Genomic DNA, 16,050 nt, shown 5'->3' on the forward strand with positions numbered 1-16,050 from the left:
AAAAAAAAAAAATAGAAAGCCAAGTCTTCTAAATAAGGTTGGTGAACATCTCTAAAAGAAACAATTACTTTGGGGCGCCTGGGTGGCTCAGTTAAGCGTCTGCCTTTGGCTCAGGTCATGATCCCAGGGTCCTGGGATCGAGCCCCACATCAGGCTCTGCCTCAGCGGAGAGCCTACTTCTCCCTCTCCCTCTGCTGCTCCCCCTGCTTGTGCTCTCTCTCTGGCAAATAAATAAATAAAATCTTAGAAAAAAGAAAAGAAAGAAACAACTGTTTTGATCTCATATAGGTCTTAAGCCTCACACTGATTAGGTCCTAGGAAGTTTCTTCCTAAGTACAATTGATTTTAAAATTCAAATAAATAAAGCCTCTAGCAAGTGAGCAACCTCCCCTGCCACCACCACTTTAATTATAAACTGGGCCTGACTTTAACATAATCAGACTGGTTTTCTTGGTTGTATTATAACTTGGCTTTGGATACACTTCTGAACTGCAAGTTTCAGAAATGTTCTTAGGATTCTAAGGACAATATTTAGTTGGAGGACTCCCCTCTTGTTTAAAAAAAAAAAATCTTCATTCTTAAAAAGCACAACTCCATTGAGGGAAAGATTATTGCCATTTCTTTATTCCTGTCTTGTTCTTAAGGAGTATGGTAGAATATTCTTTTTAAGGATTTTTTAAGAAAAATTATCATCAAAAGTACTTAAATAACTCCTATGTTCTTTCCTCTGGCTTATAAAAGGAAATGCGATGCGTTTGCATTGAAATCTGGCAATGATTAATTAACTTTCTAAGCAAAGTATAAAGAGTACAGAAAACCCATGCATATTAAGTTCAGTAGCCCTGTGTGATAGATTTGGAAAAAATCAGTGATCACGGTGTTTTCCCCTTCCCGTTGTACTGAAAAAATTCTCACCTGCTGCTGTGCAGAGCTTATATGAAAATACCTTTTGCTGGCAGTCTCCAAATTTTCTTTTATCTATTTAAGAAATCCTAATTTTAATTTTCCGTTTGCTCAGATTTTTATTGTTTTTCTCTACTTCTCCTTTCTGCCTGAATTGGTAGTTCCGAATAGGAAGAAAAGAAGTCTACTATTTGGAATTTTCTTTGATATATCTTTGATTTACATGGCAAATAGAAAGCAGCTGTCTATTTAAGCATCTAATTCTTGAAACCATAGTCCCCTCAAGCGTCATCTGGAAATAATGTAGCTTGTAAAACAAAGCTAAGAAGAAAAGGCAATGTTTGTTTTATGTGGGATGAATGATTTCTGTTGGGGTCCTTTAATTCGGCTATTATGAGGGTTATTAAAAAGCAGTATTACAAAAGAGGTTTAAATGAAAAGAATTTTTTTGAGCTGGTATCTTATTATTACAGTTGATTATAGTCAAAGCTGCAAATGTTTTATAAATGGCACTTTATTTTTGTTTCTCTAAATAAGACCCCAAAAAACCAGTAATCTTGCTCATTGTATGAGTGGAAATTCAACTCTTTCCTTAGTTGATTAAATTTATGGAAACAAATTATATTTGAGAATTCAGCTCTGCCTGTTTTTCTAGAAATTTCATGGATTTCTGGTAAATTCTTAAGAATCCTCACAGGAACATTTGAGGATCACCTTACAAATGGAAGGACGGACATGAAAGTGTCAGAGTTTATCTAGACTTCAGCTATTAGAAGATTCCATTAACACCAGAGAGAGTTGAGCCTAAATTATTTATTAATTTATTCATGGATTACTTGAGTTTTTGAGATGTGAATTTGGAGATCTCAGTCATGAGAAATGGTACCTGTAGGGAAGTAGAAAGGCAAGTTAATTTGGGCTTTGACCGTTGTTAGAGGCTTTTTCATGATTGGAATGTGTTGGTTTTCTTCATTTGGTAATACTGCAAAGTAGTTATTTTTGGAAAGTTGACCTATAAGAACTAAATTCAGTCCTTAGATGTACTTGGCACCAGGGAAATGAAATTACTTAGCATGTTTGTTTAATATTCAATGGGACATGGTTAATTATTTTCACGCATGTGAGGCCCCTGTAATCTTTCACTTGGTATCTCCTGTGACCTCAAGTTTGCATTTTGATCGAGGTCATGAGGGGAGTATTGTGTTGTTCTCAAACATATCTTTTTTCCTGGAATGTGCAATGCCAGCTGACCGTTTTAGTGATTGAATTAATGACATCCTTTTTAGGGTCATATTCTAAGGCTAAAAGGTACTGAGCCTTTAATAATTAAGGACCATTTCTCTTATGAAGTTGTTTCATACTGGTCATTAATTCAGATAAGAGTAAGAGTAACTTCTGTTTCATTATGAGTAGTGCTTCTGCTCATTAACCAGTTCCAAGTACTAAATTTCCCATACCCATTGTGAATGCTCCATCATATCATTACTAATATTCCCCAGGTTAACAGTTAGTAGTAACAGTTACAAAAGAGTAATGCATGCATAAACAAACTCCATATGGTTCTTGAAATTCATTATTCTTTCATCGCACATGTTGTTAGCTACTACTTTTTTTAGGTACTTCTCTCTGCCCTGTGAAGATATCAGGAAAGATAAAAAATCTCTGCCCTCGTGAAGCCTGTGTTCTAATGAAGAGAGATGTATAATGACTGCCAGCACAGGTGAATGAATGAATGAAATGTTAGAAGGTCCCATGGGAAAATGAAGCAGGATGAAGGGATGAAGAGTGCTGGCAATGGGAAGTTAGTAGTGTAAATGGGTGGACAGTGAAGTGCTTGCCTCATTGAGAAGGTAACATTTGGGGCGCCTGGATGACTCAGTTGGTAAGCATCTGCCTTCGGCTCGGGTCGTGATCCCGGGAACCTTCCCAGCGGGGAGCCCCACATCAGGCTCCCTGCTCAGTGGGGAGCCTGCTTCTCCCTCTCCCTCTGCTGCTCCCCCTACTTGTTCTCTCTCTCCCTTCTTCTCTCTCTCCGTAAAATAAATAAATAAGATCTTAAAAAAGACAAGGTAACATTTGAGCAAAGACAAGTAATGTGGCTATGCAGAAGACATGTTCTAGCAAGATGGAACAGGGAGTACAGAGGGCTTGAGGCAGGAGCCTCTCTCTCGAATAAATAAAATCTTTAAAAAAAAAAAATTGTGGCTGGGAAGGAGATGATCTGGATCATATTGATAATCATCTTAAACCACTGCTGATTGAAGAGTAATCCAGAAAAGTTTTAGATAGAGCAATAACCTAGGAATTAGAAGACCTGCACTCTGTGTTTTTTACCTTTAATTCACTATGAGCTTGGGCAACTTATTTCACCATCCTGACCCTTGATTTCTTTGCCTTTAAAATATATCTTGAAGTAGGGGAGGCTGGGGTGGCTCGGTCAGTTGAGCAACCAACTCTTGGTTTTAGCTTGGCTTGTGATCTCAGGGGTCCTGAGATTGAGCCCTTTGTTGGGCTCTGTGCTCAGCGGGGTGTCTGCTTGAGATTCTCTCTCTCCCCCTCCTCTGCTCTTACACGCACGCAGTCTCTCACTCTCTAAAATAAATAAATAAATCTTTAAAAAAAAAATCTGTCTTGAAGTAGATATTTTAGTGTGATTTCCTTAACATTAGCATTCTCTGGTTCCATTATTTCCATGAGGATACACTGGGTAGATAGAAAGGGATTTGTATAGGACTGTTGGAACGCATACAAGAGAGTGGGTACAGACTACCGAGAGCTACCAGATCCCTGTAGTGTGTGTGGGAGGAACCAGAAGAACCCAAAGAGATGTCTGAGAGATCTGAGAACAGGAGGACAGCCAGAAGGGACTCACTGGAAAGACCAGTTTGAGAAAAGCAACTGAAACTGTTAGGGGTTTTTGCATTCTCTAATTCATGGTTGAGTGTAAGGCATCTGCTGTAAGATCTGAAGGAGTTCTAGACTGTGGGCCCTATGAACTTTTAAAACTAAACAGCTGTAGCTTTCTTCTAGGACCAAGCCCCACACTGAGGTGAAGCTATTAGAAATACAGCCCACAGAGGTGGTCAGGGACACTAAGCAAAGAAAAAGTTCAGATAAATGTAGGGTTGGAGAAGAGAACCAGGAGATCCCAAAAAGGGCATGGGTATATTTATAAACACTTCACAGAAACAAAGAAAAGGTAGCTCTCGAGTCCTGAGACTAGAAAGTGCTACCTTGACCCACTCCTCCCTCCTAAAGTGTTAAGAAAACCAACTTTGGGGGCGCCTGGGTAGCTCAGTCAGTTCAGCGTCTGCCTTTGGCTCAGGTCATGCATGATCCTGGTCCTGGGATCAAGCCCCACACTGGGCTCCCTGCTCAACAGGGAGTCGACTTCTCCCTCTGCCCCTCCTCCATGCTCATGCATGCTCTCTCTCTCTCTCTCTTGAATAAATAAAATCTTTAAAAAAAAAAAACTAACTTCATTAGAAATGAGCAAAAGAGAAATGTCAGTCAAATCCAGTGCAAAGGTAGAAGATAAAACAGAATAAGGAGAACAAGAATATCTGTACTGATAATGAAAGCATGTGATGTACCCATAAAATAGATGAAAACTATTAAATAACTTTTCAGAATAACTAAAAGAAACTAAGAAAATGACACAAGATAAAACAGAGGCGCCGAGCTGGCTCAGTCAGTGGAGTGTGTGGCTCTTGATCTCGGGGTCGTGAGTTCGAGCCCCACGTTGGGTGTAGAGCTTACTTAAAAAAAAAAAGGTAAAACAGAAAAACATAAATCAGAATTATTAAAAAAGGGATAATTTTTTTCTAAATAAAATAATCATTTTAGAAATGTCAACTATACCCAAGTATTTACTAAGTAAATAAATATAATGCCTTAAGAGTAATAGAATGTGAAAAGATGAAAAACTTGAAAGCAAAAAGGAATGAAAGAAAAAGGCTTTGAGAGACATTGACTAAAGAATATAGGCAAAGATCCAACAACTATAAAATAGGAATCCCTAAAAAAAGAGGAAAAATACTAAAAGCTATACTTCAAGAAAACTTTCCTAAAATTAAGAAGAAGAAAAAAGACTCAAAACTGCATGTGGAAAGAGCATACTCTATGCTTTGGACAACCAATACCAACACAGAGATAAAGAGAAAGCAATCAAGGGATAGCCAGGCAGAAAGACCAGGGCACCTTAAAGGGAAGAAAATCAAACTATCAACAGACTTTTTGACAGCAGTGTTTTAGGCCAGAAGAAGATGGAATTACATATTGAAGATACTCAAAGAAAGCACATATGAGCCAGGGGTTTTATATCCCACCAAGCTGACTTCCAAGTATAACAGACATAGACAATCTTACTAAATCTAGGAACTCAAAATATTGTATCCTTCCTAATAAGGACCATCTCCCACTACTCTCTCTGAGTGGTGGTCAGCAAAGGTTTGTGATAAAGAGCCAGAGAGTAAATGTTTTAGACTTTGTAGGACACATGCTAGTCTCTGTTGCCTATCTTTGTATGGAGTATTTAGTTTTTGTTTTTACTGGTGTATGCCCTTTAAAAATGTAAAAACCATTCTTAGCTCAAAAGGTCGTATTAAAATTGGCCACAAACACGATTTGGCCATGGTTCAAAGTTTGCCAACCTTTGTAATAGAGAAAGAGCTTTAGACAACCACGATGATTGGACAGTCACAAAGGCTGGTGGTGAGCATTATCTACATTTTTATTAGTAGAACACTAAATAATACACCTAAAGGAGCAAGTATAGTAAGTAAAGGCTGAATTTCTAACAATGGGGATACAACTCTTAAAATATGGAGAGGAAAATGGGGAGAAATGTGAAAAGTAGAATAAGCTTGCTGATTATAGTTAACTGGGAGTTAAAGGATATTATTTCAGGTCAGATCCTGGGAGAGAAGTAGGAAGTAAAAGAAATTAATTAGCTAATTTCAGTATTGCTTATAGTAGTGAACCAATAGGAAATGACAAAAAATAAGAGAAATTATATAAAGTTACTCATATAAAGATTACCATTAGAATAAAAATACAAACTTCCTAAATACCAAAAAATATGCTTAAAAAACAAAATATAAAAAGAAAGCAAACAAAATAGACACATATCAAAAGTCTATTTATTGAAAAGACTTAGATACATATGAATATAATATAAAATTATATGAGAATACTGAAACCAACCAAACTGATCTTTAAAGCTCCATCAACAAGAACTGGTTGAATAACCTTCGGTGCATTCACACAATAACGTACTATGCAGCTGTAAAAATGAATGAGAAATATTTCTATATGAAACTGTGTGCCACCACATAATCATCCTCAGGATAGGTTGTTGATGTCCATTTGTATCTGTTTATATTTGAAAAAAACAGTGGGGGTGCCTGGCTGGTTCGGTCAGTAGAGCATGTGACTCTTGATCTTGGGGCCGTGAGTTCAAGCCCCACGTTGGGGTAGAGTTTTTAAAAAAAAAAAAGGAAGATAAACTATAAAAAAAAAAGTCTCTTTGAACACCTACCTATAAGAGTGAAGGAAAGCAATAGGGATAAAACGAGCTTCTGAATAATCCTGTTCTTTAGATTTAACTTAAGAACTACATAGGTAGTTCTTAAATTGACAAAAGTGCCTCCGATAGAGTTAAGTTGAATATTAGTGATTATACATATAGCATGATTATAAAAGGAAATTGAAAAGAGCAACCTCTAACACTGAAATACATTGGAATAAATAAACCTAAATATATATCCAGTTGGTGGCATAACCAACCAACCAAGCGACTCTTCATACCTAGTAGGCTATACCTTAAAAACACAATTGAAAAAAAATTAAACTTTTTGCTAATCATATTTATGTAAAAACCTTGGTATTGTTATTTCAAGAAACGTGTGTGTAATGTGAGATAAAGCAAATAAATAATTGTGCGGTATTCTAATTTTGCTTCCCCCATTGCCTTGGGAATCTGGATTCTTGGCACAGGAACAGTATATGCAGATGTAAAATAGAAGAGATTGAGTAAAACCCCTTTGATCTTAGCTTGAATAGGAAGTATTTATATGGACTCATATTTTTGTTTGTTTAATATCTCGAGCTATGTCTAGTCATTCTACTTCTGTCCTTTGAACTTATGGAAACAGTGACCAACCCAGTCATATAGCATTGAGCATCCTTAGCAACCAGATTTCCACTAAAAGGATCAAAGAATTTATCCTGCCTTTTATATAAGATGGTAAGAAAACAATAGATAAGGGAAAGTTCCTCTTTGGGAGAAGTTAGAATTAGAATATGACCATTTTGCAAACCTTAATAAATTAATGCATCTAAACATTGAGCATGAGTGGCTGCTAAACTTGCAAAAACAACCAACCAGACATCATGTGCCTTCTGATGGAGAACACACCACCATTTATGAAGTAGTTTTGCTTTAAAAGAAAAAAAGAATCAAACCTAATATGATCAAGCCTTTAGATTCAGCTGCTGATTTACCGGAAATATCCAGAACAGAGAACCCTTAACTGCCACCACCAAAATCCAGATTACAAGAAACTGTATGGGACAAATAACGTGGTTTATTCCACTAATAAATTGCAATGAAAACGGAGAGAGAGAAACACACTTTAATAAAGACCACTTGCACTATAAAAATTTTATTTGTATCCTCATTCTGTTTTTTTAAAAAAAGAACAACCCCCCCTTTTTTTACCTAATTAGATTAGATTGGGTATTTGATAATTTTCAGAGATGACTATTAACTTTTTTATGTGTGAGGGTGGCATTATGGTTATATTTTTTAAAGATGTATTTATTAGAGAGTGCCTGCGTGTGGGGGAGGGGAGGGGCAGAGGGAGAGGGAGAGAGAGAATCTTAAGTAGACTCCCCGCTGAGCACGGAGCCTAACACAGGGCTTGATCTCAGGATCCTGAGATCGTGACCTGAGCCGAAATCAAGAGTCAGATGCTTAACTGACTGAGCCACGCGGGTGCCCCTTGAAGAAAAATTTTTATCTTTTGGAGACACTTACTGATATGTAAAAGAAAAGAAATAAGATTTGTCAAGACTCTGGCCTCAGAGATACCTGAGTTTGAATTCTACTCTGTCTTATAGTAGCTATGTGATAGAAGGAAATTACTTAATTTTTTTAAGTTTCAATTTCCATATCTGAAAATAAGCACAACAGTCCTGTTATCAATGACTTTATTATTAGTTTTTACATAGGATTAAATACAGTAAATACAAAAGTGAAACAGCATATATTCAAGGAGGGCATCATCCATCCAAAATACATGATCTTATTTATGTCATGTTTTTCTCCAGACATTGAGTATACAGTGATGAATGAACAGGAATGGACCTTGCCCCGCCTCAGGAGCTGGTGGAGGGGAAAAAAACAGTCATTTAGCAAGCAAATAAATACATTATAAGTAGGGTTAGGGAAAATAACTGCAACATAATGCAAGAGAATTTTGAGAGTCTTAATTTAAATTTGGGGTGTTGGGGAGGTGGAGTATTTGCTTTGTGAGAATTTAACTGAGACCTGGTAGATGAGTAAGAGCCAGAATAAGAGTGGGGGTAGAGTGTGTGTTTTTTTGTTTGTTTGTTTGTTTTTTTAGATTTTATCCATTTATTTTGACAGAGAGAGAGACAGCGAGAGCAGTAACACAAGCAGGGGGAATGGGAGAGGGAGAAGCAGGCCTCCCGCCGAGCAGGGAGCCCGATGCGGGACTCGATCCCAGGACCCTGGGATCATGACCTGAGCCGAAGGCAGACTCTCAACGACTGAGCCACCCAGGCGCCCGGGGGTAGAGTGTTTTAAACGGCATGTTCAAAGGCCCTGCGGGAGGACAGAGTTCTATTTATTCAGCAAAATGTAAGCAAGCCAGAATGTCTTGGAGAGTAGCATTACGTAAGATTGGAGGCATAGGTCATTATCAGGCTATGTCAGGACTGGCGGGCGGGCTGTTCATTGTAAGGAGTTGGCATAAAGTCGTTGAAGGGTTTTGAACAGTGGAGTAACTGGTCTGATGTACCTTTGAAAAAGTGTTTTAGACTAGTGATTCTTTCTAAAGAGGTCAGAGTTGAGACTGGGGCCAGTTAAATCAGCCTGGTGAGAGATGACAGTACAGTGGCTCAGAACTCCCAAGAAGTCTCCACTGGAGGGGGAATACAGGTGATGTCCACCCGAATAAGATATTCAGAGTCATAGCAATTGATGAGAGCACAGTGAGAGAGAAAGTGGTGTGAGAAGGACAGAGGGATCAGTCCAGAGCTCTCAGGGGCCTCCAGCCTTCAGAAGTTGGATAGAAGAGGAAATGCTTGTAACACGGGGTATCAGGGAAATGCCACGTGCATGGTGCCAGGTAGGTGTGTCTTAGGAAGAAATGGTGAGCCAACTATGGGTTGAGCATGACATGAAGGTTGAAACATATCTACTGGATTTGACAAAACAGATGGTATCTGGGCATGTAAAAATGGGAATTATTTTGAATAGTATAAGCTGACAGGTAGCTAGATGAATCATGAGAAGATTCTTTTAGAGATTAGATTTTTAAATTTGAAGTCTAGGACAGAAAGATAATATAAAACTAATTATTCTCAATCTCCTGTTCAGCCTTTCTTACCTTAGAATATGGTACCCTGTTTCTATTTCTTAACATACCCAACTTTATGAAGTTCTTATGTGGATGGATGGTAAGAGTTAAGCTTGTTTAAAATTCAAGTTTTATCTTATTACTTTAATAATTTATTATAATAAACTTCATAGTAGCTGAATATCCTGATTAATTTAAGTCTGTATGTCAGATTTTAAATTAAGTTATGCTTAGTAAACCAAGTGGAAAGAACTAAAATCAAAAGTGTGTTTATACAACTCCAATTATAGGAAGCTCCAGAGAGCCCCATCATAGCCCTGGGATTACTTCCATAAGATTTTAGGACATATTTAAGCATCTCTAACATCAGATAGTAAGCTTCGCAGTCACCATCACATCCATGGTTCAAAGGAAATACTCCTTAAAGCATTTTTGCTTTACAAATATTTGTTATTTCGTCTCTAAAAATACAGAGGAAGATGGGGCGCCTGGGTGGCTCAGTTGGTTAAGCGACTGCCTTCGGCTCAGGTCATGATCCTGGAGTCCCGGGATCGAGTCCCACATCGGGCTCCCTGCTCAGCAGGGAGTCTCCTTCTCCCTCTGACCCTCCTCCCTCTCATGCTCTCTGTCTCTCATTGTCTCTCTCGCAAATAAATAAAATCTTAAAAAAAAAAAAATACAGAGGAAGAGATTTTAAGAACTGAGTACAAATGAGGAAAATGCATGCTGTGTAACAAAGGATGTTGGAGAGAGAGGGTGTGTGTGTGTGTGTGTGTGTGTGTGTGTGCGTGTGTGTGTGTTAGGCTTCCAAAAAAGCTTTAGATTGTTTTTTTTTTTTTCAATCTTACATTTTTGTGTCCTTACTATTATATTACTTATGTAGAGCCTTCTGTCCATTGAGTTCAAAGCACTTACAATCATCAAGTCATTTATTTCTTGGATTTATTGAATGGGTGCCCATTGTTCGAAAGCCCGTGGGCGTAAGTACAAAGTTATAAAGGCACACAAATTAAATCTAATTGCACAGGAGCAAGAGAGAAAGCCAGCAGGATCACTTCTGTGCCTGTTGGGAATGTCAGACGCTTAGAAAAGAGGAGAAAACAAAAGTGAAAAAAGAAAAGGAATAAAACAACCACCTAGGATTCGTTATATTCTGAGAGTTACAAAAGAAATATGTCCGTCAAAGGGAGTGACCATGGGGTACAGTTAGGAGAGGCCTAACTGAATTTAGAAGGTGTTCTGGAAAATGCTTCGCGTCTCAGTCTCAGATTCAACTCTAATACCAAGAGCATGAGAAACTGTTGTTCCCGTCCCTCATTTTGCAGATAAGACATTCAGATACAAGGCCCTTTGGTTAGCTGCTGTTGTCTCAAAGCAGGGTTGTAACATTTGAGGCAAAATCTTTTTCTCAGATTCCCAGTTAAATCTTGCTTTCAATTCTTTCAGCATTTTATTTATTTATTTTTTTAAAGATTTTATTTATCTGTTTGAGAGAGAGAGAGCGTGCGAAAGATCAGGGGAAGGAGCAAAGGGAGAGGGACAAGCAGACTCCATGCTGAGCATGGAGCCCGACGTGGGGCTCGATCCCAGGACCCTGAGATCATGACCTGAGCCAAAATCAAGAGTTGGCTGCTTAACCGACTGAGCCACCCAGGTGCCTCTCGATTCTTTCAGCATTTTAGAAGGACATCTATTTCTTTTTAGTTGTCTCCTTTTTATGTGGTGGTTTAAAAAATGGGTATTTTCTTTTAAGATTTTATTTGTCAGAGAGAGGGAGAGAGAGCAAGCACAAGCAGGGGGAGTGGCAGGCAGAAGGACAAGCAGGCTCCCCGAGTAGCAAGGAGCCCGATGCAGGACTCGATCCCAGAACCCTGGGATCATGACCTGAGCCGAAGGCAGCCGCTTAACTGGCTGAGCCACTCAGGCATCCCCAAAATGGGTATTTTCAATAGTTTGGTAAACTAGAAAAATTTAAGCTGATTTTAAAATTAATTTAGAAGAGGAAAAACCTCAGTTTTCAAGGGTAAGAAGTCAATAGATAATTTAAAATTAAAAATTGAGAGATACCAGCACATACTCTTTCAGAATTAAGAATCCAAATGTCAGAGAAAATGGATAAAATGGCTCAAAAATCCTTGCCTCTATGGGGTTGGTTAGAGGGAGGCAGAAGGCGGCTGCAGACTGCTTTTGTTTCAAATCTAGTAGTAGTCTTGACTTTTAAACTAGGCTCATTTGTTACTTTGATAAAATTAAAACTAAAGTTTAGGGGAAAAAATAACAGGAAGCCAAACACTCACTTGCAATAAATATTTGGGATCATTTTCAAAACTGAGTTTAATGCGTTATTCTCTGTCTTAGCCTGGAAAGTAACAGACTCATCAGCACCCTCATGCCATCAACCTTAGTCTGATTGTTGGTAATTCAAGAGAGATTGGCTAAAACTGCTAAAAAAAAAAAATTACACATTCCACAATTAGGTGTTTTCTCCTACTTCTGGTATTTTAATTTAATCGGCAATCTCTACGAACACTGACTGCAACTCCCGAAAGCATTCTGATGTGAAGTCTTAAATGGGACCCTTCCTGTGCTGCTTTACGGGGTCTCCAGTCTAAGTTGCATTTGTTTATACTCTTGTTTCTTCCTTTTCTTTGCCTTCATTGTGTTTCCCACAATTCACAGCTCTCCCACTGGACTGGAAACTCTGTACAGGCAGGGGTTACATCGTTGGGCCCTGCTTCAGTACTGTTCCTTAGTCGGGCACCTTTTCATAACAGTCGTCAATTGGTATTTGTTAAATGAATGACAGATTTCACCTGGGAATATTGTGTGGGCTAATGGGTAGCTACTGGGAGGATTGATTAAATTGCATTAATTAGCCTGGTAACCTGAAGGAGTTAATAAAACTTCCCAGCTGCCTGGAGTACATTGAACCAGACCTACCACGGCCAGTAAATTACAGAGGAGCACAGAATCCTGGGCAGGTGTTCAGTATCCTTGCTGTTACCAAAGCTCTTAGAAGGGTAAGGAATATTCAGACAGCAACTGTTTTGAGAGCTTTTATAAAAGGCAGTTTGTAACTGGCATTTTGTGTATGCAGTTAATTCATTGTTAATATCTCCGTCCGTGCCTTTGTCTTAAAATTTTTGTACTCTTTTTGTTCAACGTGTTTGATTCCCCATCTGATTTCCTCAGATTTTAATTGACATGAAGTTGAGGTCTTTAAGAAGGTTATCATCATTTGTCTGTTTGGCTTGTTGGCACACCAAGGAGTTAGAGTTAACAGTGACTGTTGAATAAATAAAAACCAGTAAATTAGTTCAAATAATATCATAACATGTTTCCTCAGTATAAATCAGACATCTACAGGGAGAAAAAGTGCTTCCTAAAAATTTTGCTTGGAGAGGCACTTTTATTTTAAAAAGTATAACTAAGTTGCTAAAATTGATTTACACTGCCATTTTCCAGTTCTTTGGGTATTTGAGAGTTCTTGTTCACCTAGCTCCTGGTGTGATCTCGTGGTAAAACCAAATGATGATATTCAGGAAAATTTCGAGTGAACGTTGGCTTTATTGATGAAATGAGGTAGAGATTGTTGTGGAATTGCTGCTGTGCACAGTCGCGTCCTTGCGGAAGTGAAGCGAATGGCGTCCAGTACCAAAGGCTTTGTGTTGCAGCCGGGGCCCGTGACGGATGCGCACGTGGTGAGCTGGCACGCACAGCCCATCCCACTTGTGCTGGTGCGTGTCTGACGGCATCTCTGACTTGGGACTGAAACTGCCTGTCTCCTACTTAGAAACAGCTGGCTGGGGCACCTGGGTGGCTCAGTTGGTTAAGCGACCGCCTTCGGCTCAGGTCATGATCCTGGAGTCCCTGGATCGAGTCCCACGTCGGGCTCCCTGCTCAGCAGGAAGTCTGCCTCTCTCTCTGACCCTCCCCCCTCTCATGCTCTCTGTCTCATTCTCTCTCTCAAATAAATAAATAAAATCTAAAAAAAAAAAAAAAGAAACAGCTGGCTGAGGAGGATTGTCACTAAATTGCCGCTGAATGGTTTATAAACTGTAGGAAAGCTACATCTTTATATTACTTCCTGGTACTGTCACTGTGCTTTTAAGAGAAATGCCACCTAGTGAGTTTGAGTTTTGTTACCACTGATACTAAGACTTGTGCTTGAAAGTTTTCTTGTTACACTGTTCTCATTACCCTAAAATGTCTTTTGCTTGCATTTCATACCTTCCTGATAACAAAATCATTTCCTTATTCCCAATTGATACAAATAGACTAAAGAAGTAGAACAGGAGATAAGAAAAGGGGGAATCACCTTCCTTCTTGCCAAGTAGATTTTGACTGAAGAGACTCCTTTTAATAGCCTTTTTCTCTTTCTATATGAGTATCAACTTTTTCTTTGCTTCTAAAAAAGGATTTCCTTTATGCTACATTAGGGTTTTTCCCATACTATTTTGATTTTATCTTTTACATATCGATAGTTGTTTCCCCAAACTGTTTTCCAGGAAAAACTATCCAGAGAATAAAATTAGGCATCTTTCTTTTACAAAGAAGTCAGCACTATAGAGCAAAATGGAGGCTGCCCCAACCCACGGCTTCTTTGATTGCTAAGCCTGATCCTGAGGTGAGCCATTGTAAGTCAGATCCATGTCAGTGTCACAGGTTAAGTTCCATTCCCCGAAAATAGATTAAAGTGAGTGAACAATTTGTATTTTATGACCTTATATCACAGACAATAGTAAGATCAAAACTGAGTTTCTATATACTTTTGGGTACCTTTGAGGCTTTTTGAAAATGTATGTCCAATGACAGACTAAAGACATCTTATTTTAGTAACTCTTCTTGTAGTAAGCATTCTTCATTACTCTGAGGACCTTCAAACTGCTTTTAAAATTTGTTTCTGCCGCAAGAAATAAATTGCAAATTTAATACAGAATTGCCTCCCAAAGTTTTTGAATGGTAATTGCTGGGCGATAGGCAGTTTCCATGGCAACTTTTTCAGTGATCTGTTGCTCTAATTGTAGCAGAAGACCGAGTCACCCTCATTGCTACTGACCTTGACTGAATTGTGAGCTTTGGCAGTTTGGGCAAAATGTAGGCATTGATCCCAGTCCTTAGACAACCATAAATACAACTTTGGAACATTATGTGGAATATACTTATAATGCAGTGGGTTTCAAATCAAACTGTCTTCAATCAGGGGTCACCTATATTTCAGCATTAGACTTGAAATATTTTTGATCACAGCATTTCCTAAAGGAATTAGCCATTTAATATAACAGTGGCATTTAGGTTCTTAAAGATCTCAGATTCACAGTTAGCTCAGTACATTTCACTGCAACGCACTCAAATGTTCTAGAATTCAAATTTCAACATCATGGAGGCACCTCTCTTTAAATAGACATGAAAGCGTAAGTCAGAAGTACAGTTGTTTGTCTTAGTGCCCGATAGAGTTCGTATACCACGGAAGCACATCTGTATCTAATAGGAAACTTTCATTCATTATTACTATTGCTTTTACTAGTAAGAGCTACAGCTAGTAACTGCTACTGCGTGTTAGGTGTTGGGGTGGGTGTTTTATATTCACTGTCTTGTTGCCACTCGACTGTAACAGTTGTGCTGATAAAGAAGTCCAGGTTTAGAATCTTGCCCAAGGTCACATGAGCAGTACGTAGTAGAGCCAGGGAATCCAAGGCCAGTCAGGTTGACCCCAAGCCTGGGCTGTTAACTATTATGGCAGTACTCCTCTTCTGGAGCTCTGGCCAAGTTTCCGTAGAACTGGGAAGTCTTTAAGATACAGAGTAATTGCTCCTGATTTGAGTCCATGAAAATGGTTTTTGGTGTCTAGATTGAGGTTCAGCATCCCTCAATTATATTCGTGATATGATTTCCAAGTGAAAATACTAAGTTAGGTTTTTATGTAAAATTCCTTACGTATCTTGAGAGAAGTGTTTTTGAGAAATTTCTGCCTTGCAAAATTAGACAGGATTTATAACTCCCAAGGTGAAATAAAGGTCAAGGACTGCATCTAATTTTATATCCTCATTACCTGTTCTCAGTGCTTCGGTCAATGCTGCCCATCACGATGTGGGCCCTCAGTTACTGTTTGTGAAATCATGGTCTTCTGTGGTTATTTGATATTTTCTTTGTCACAATTGAGAACGTGTTTTGTCAAATTTTCTTAAACTGTGGGGTGGGTTTGTTGTCTCCTATTGAGAAATAATTAAATTGAGACATTTGGTTTGTTTTTTTGGGTTTTTTTTTGTTTTTTTTTTAAGATTTTATTTATTTATTTGAGACAGAGAGAATGAGAGAGACAGAGAGCACATGAGAGGGGGGAGGGTCAGAGGGAGAAGCAGGCTCCCCACCGAGCAGGGAGCCTGATGCGGAACTCGATCCCGGGACTCCAGGATCATGACCCGAGCCGAAGGCAGTCGCTTAACCAACTGAGCCACCCAGGCGCCCGAGACATTTGTTTTATGTGTTAATTATTTTAGAGAGAACTTCCTTTTTGAAAATAAAAATGCCTCAAGCATAA

The 16,050-nt window shown here is 38.7% G+C and overlaps 1 protein-coding gene across 1 annotated transcript in view; it reads left to right on the forward strand.

Moving 5' to 3' along the window:
• Window positions 1-16,050, forward strand: part of DYM (dymeclin) — a 286,329-nt gene that overhangs the window by 187,792 nt on the left and 82,487 nt on the right. The gene's annotated exons all lie outside the window — the stretch shown is intronic.

The sequence above is a fragment of the Leptonychotes weddellii genome, chromosome 13, assembly GCF_054177405.1.
Source record: "Leptonychotes weddellii isolate Sample4059 chromosome 13, ASM5417740v2, whole genome shotgun sequence".
Lineage (NCBI taxonomy): Eukaryota > Metazoa > Chordata > Mammalia > Carnivora > Phocidae > Leptonychotes > Leptonychotes weddellii.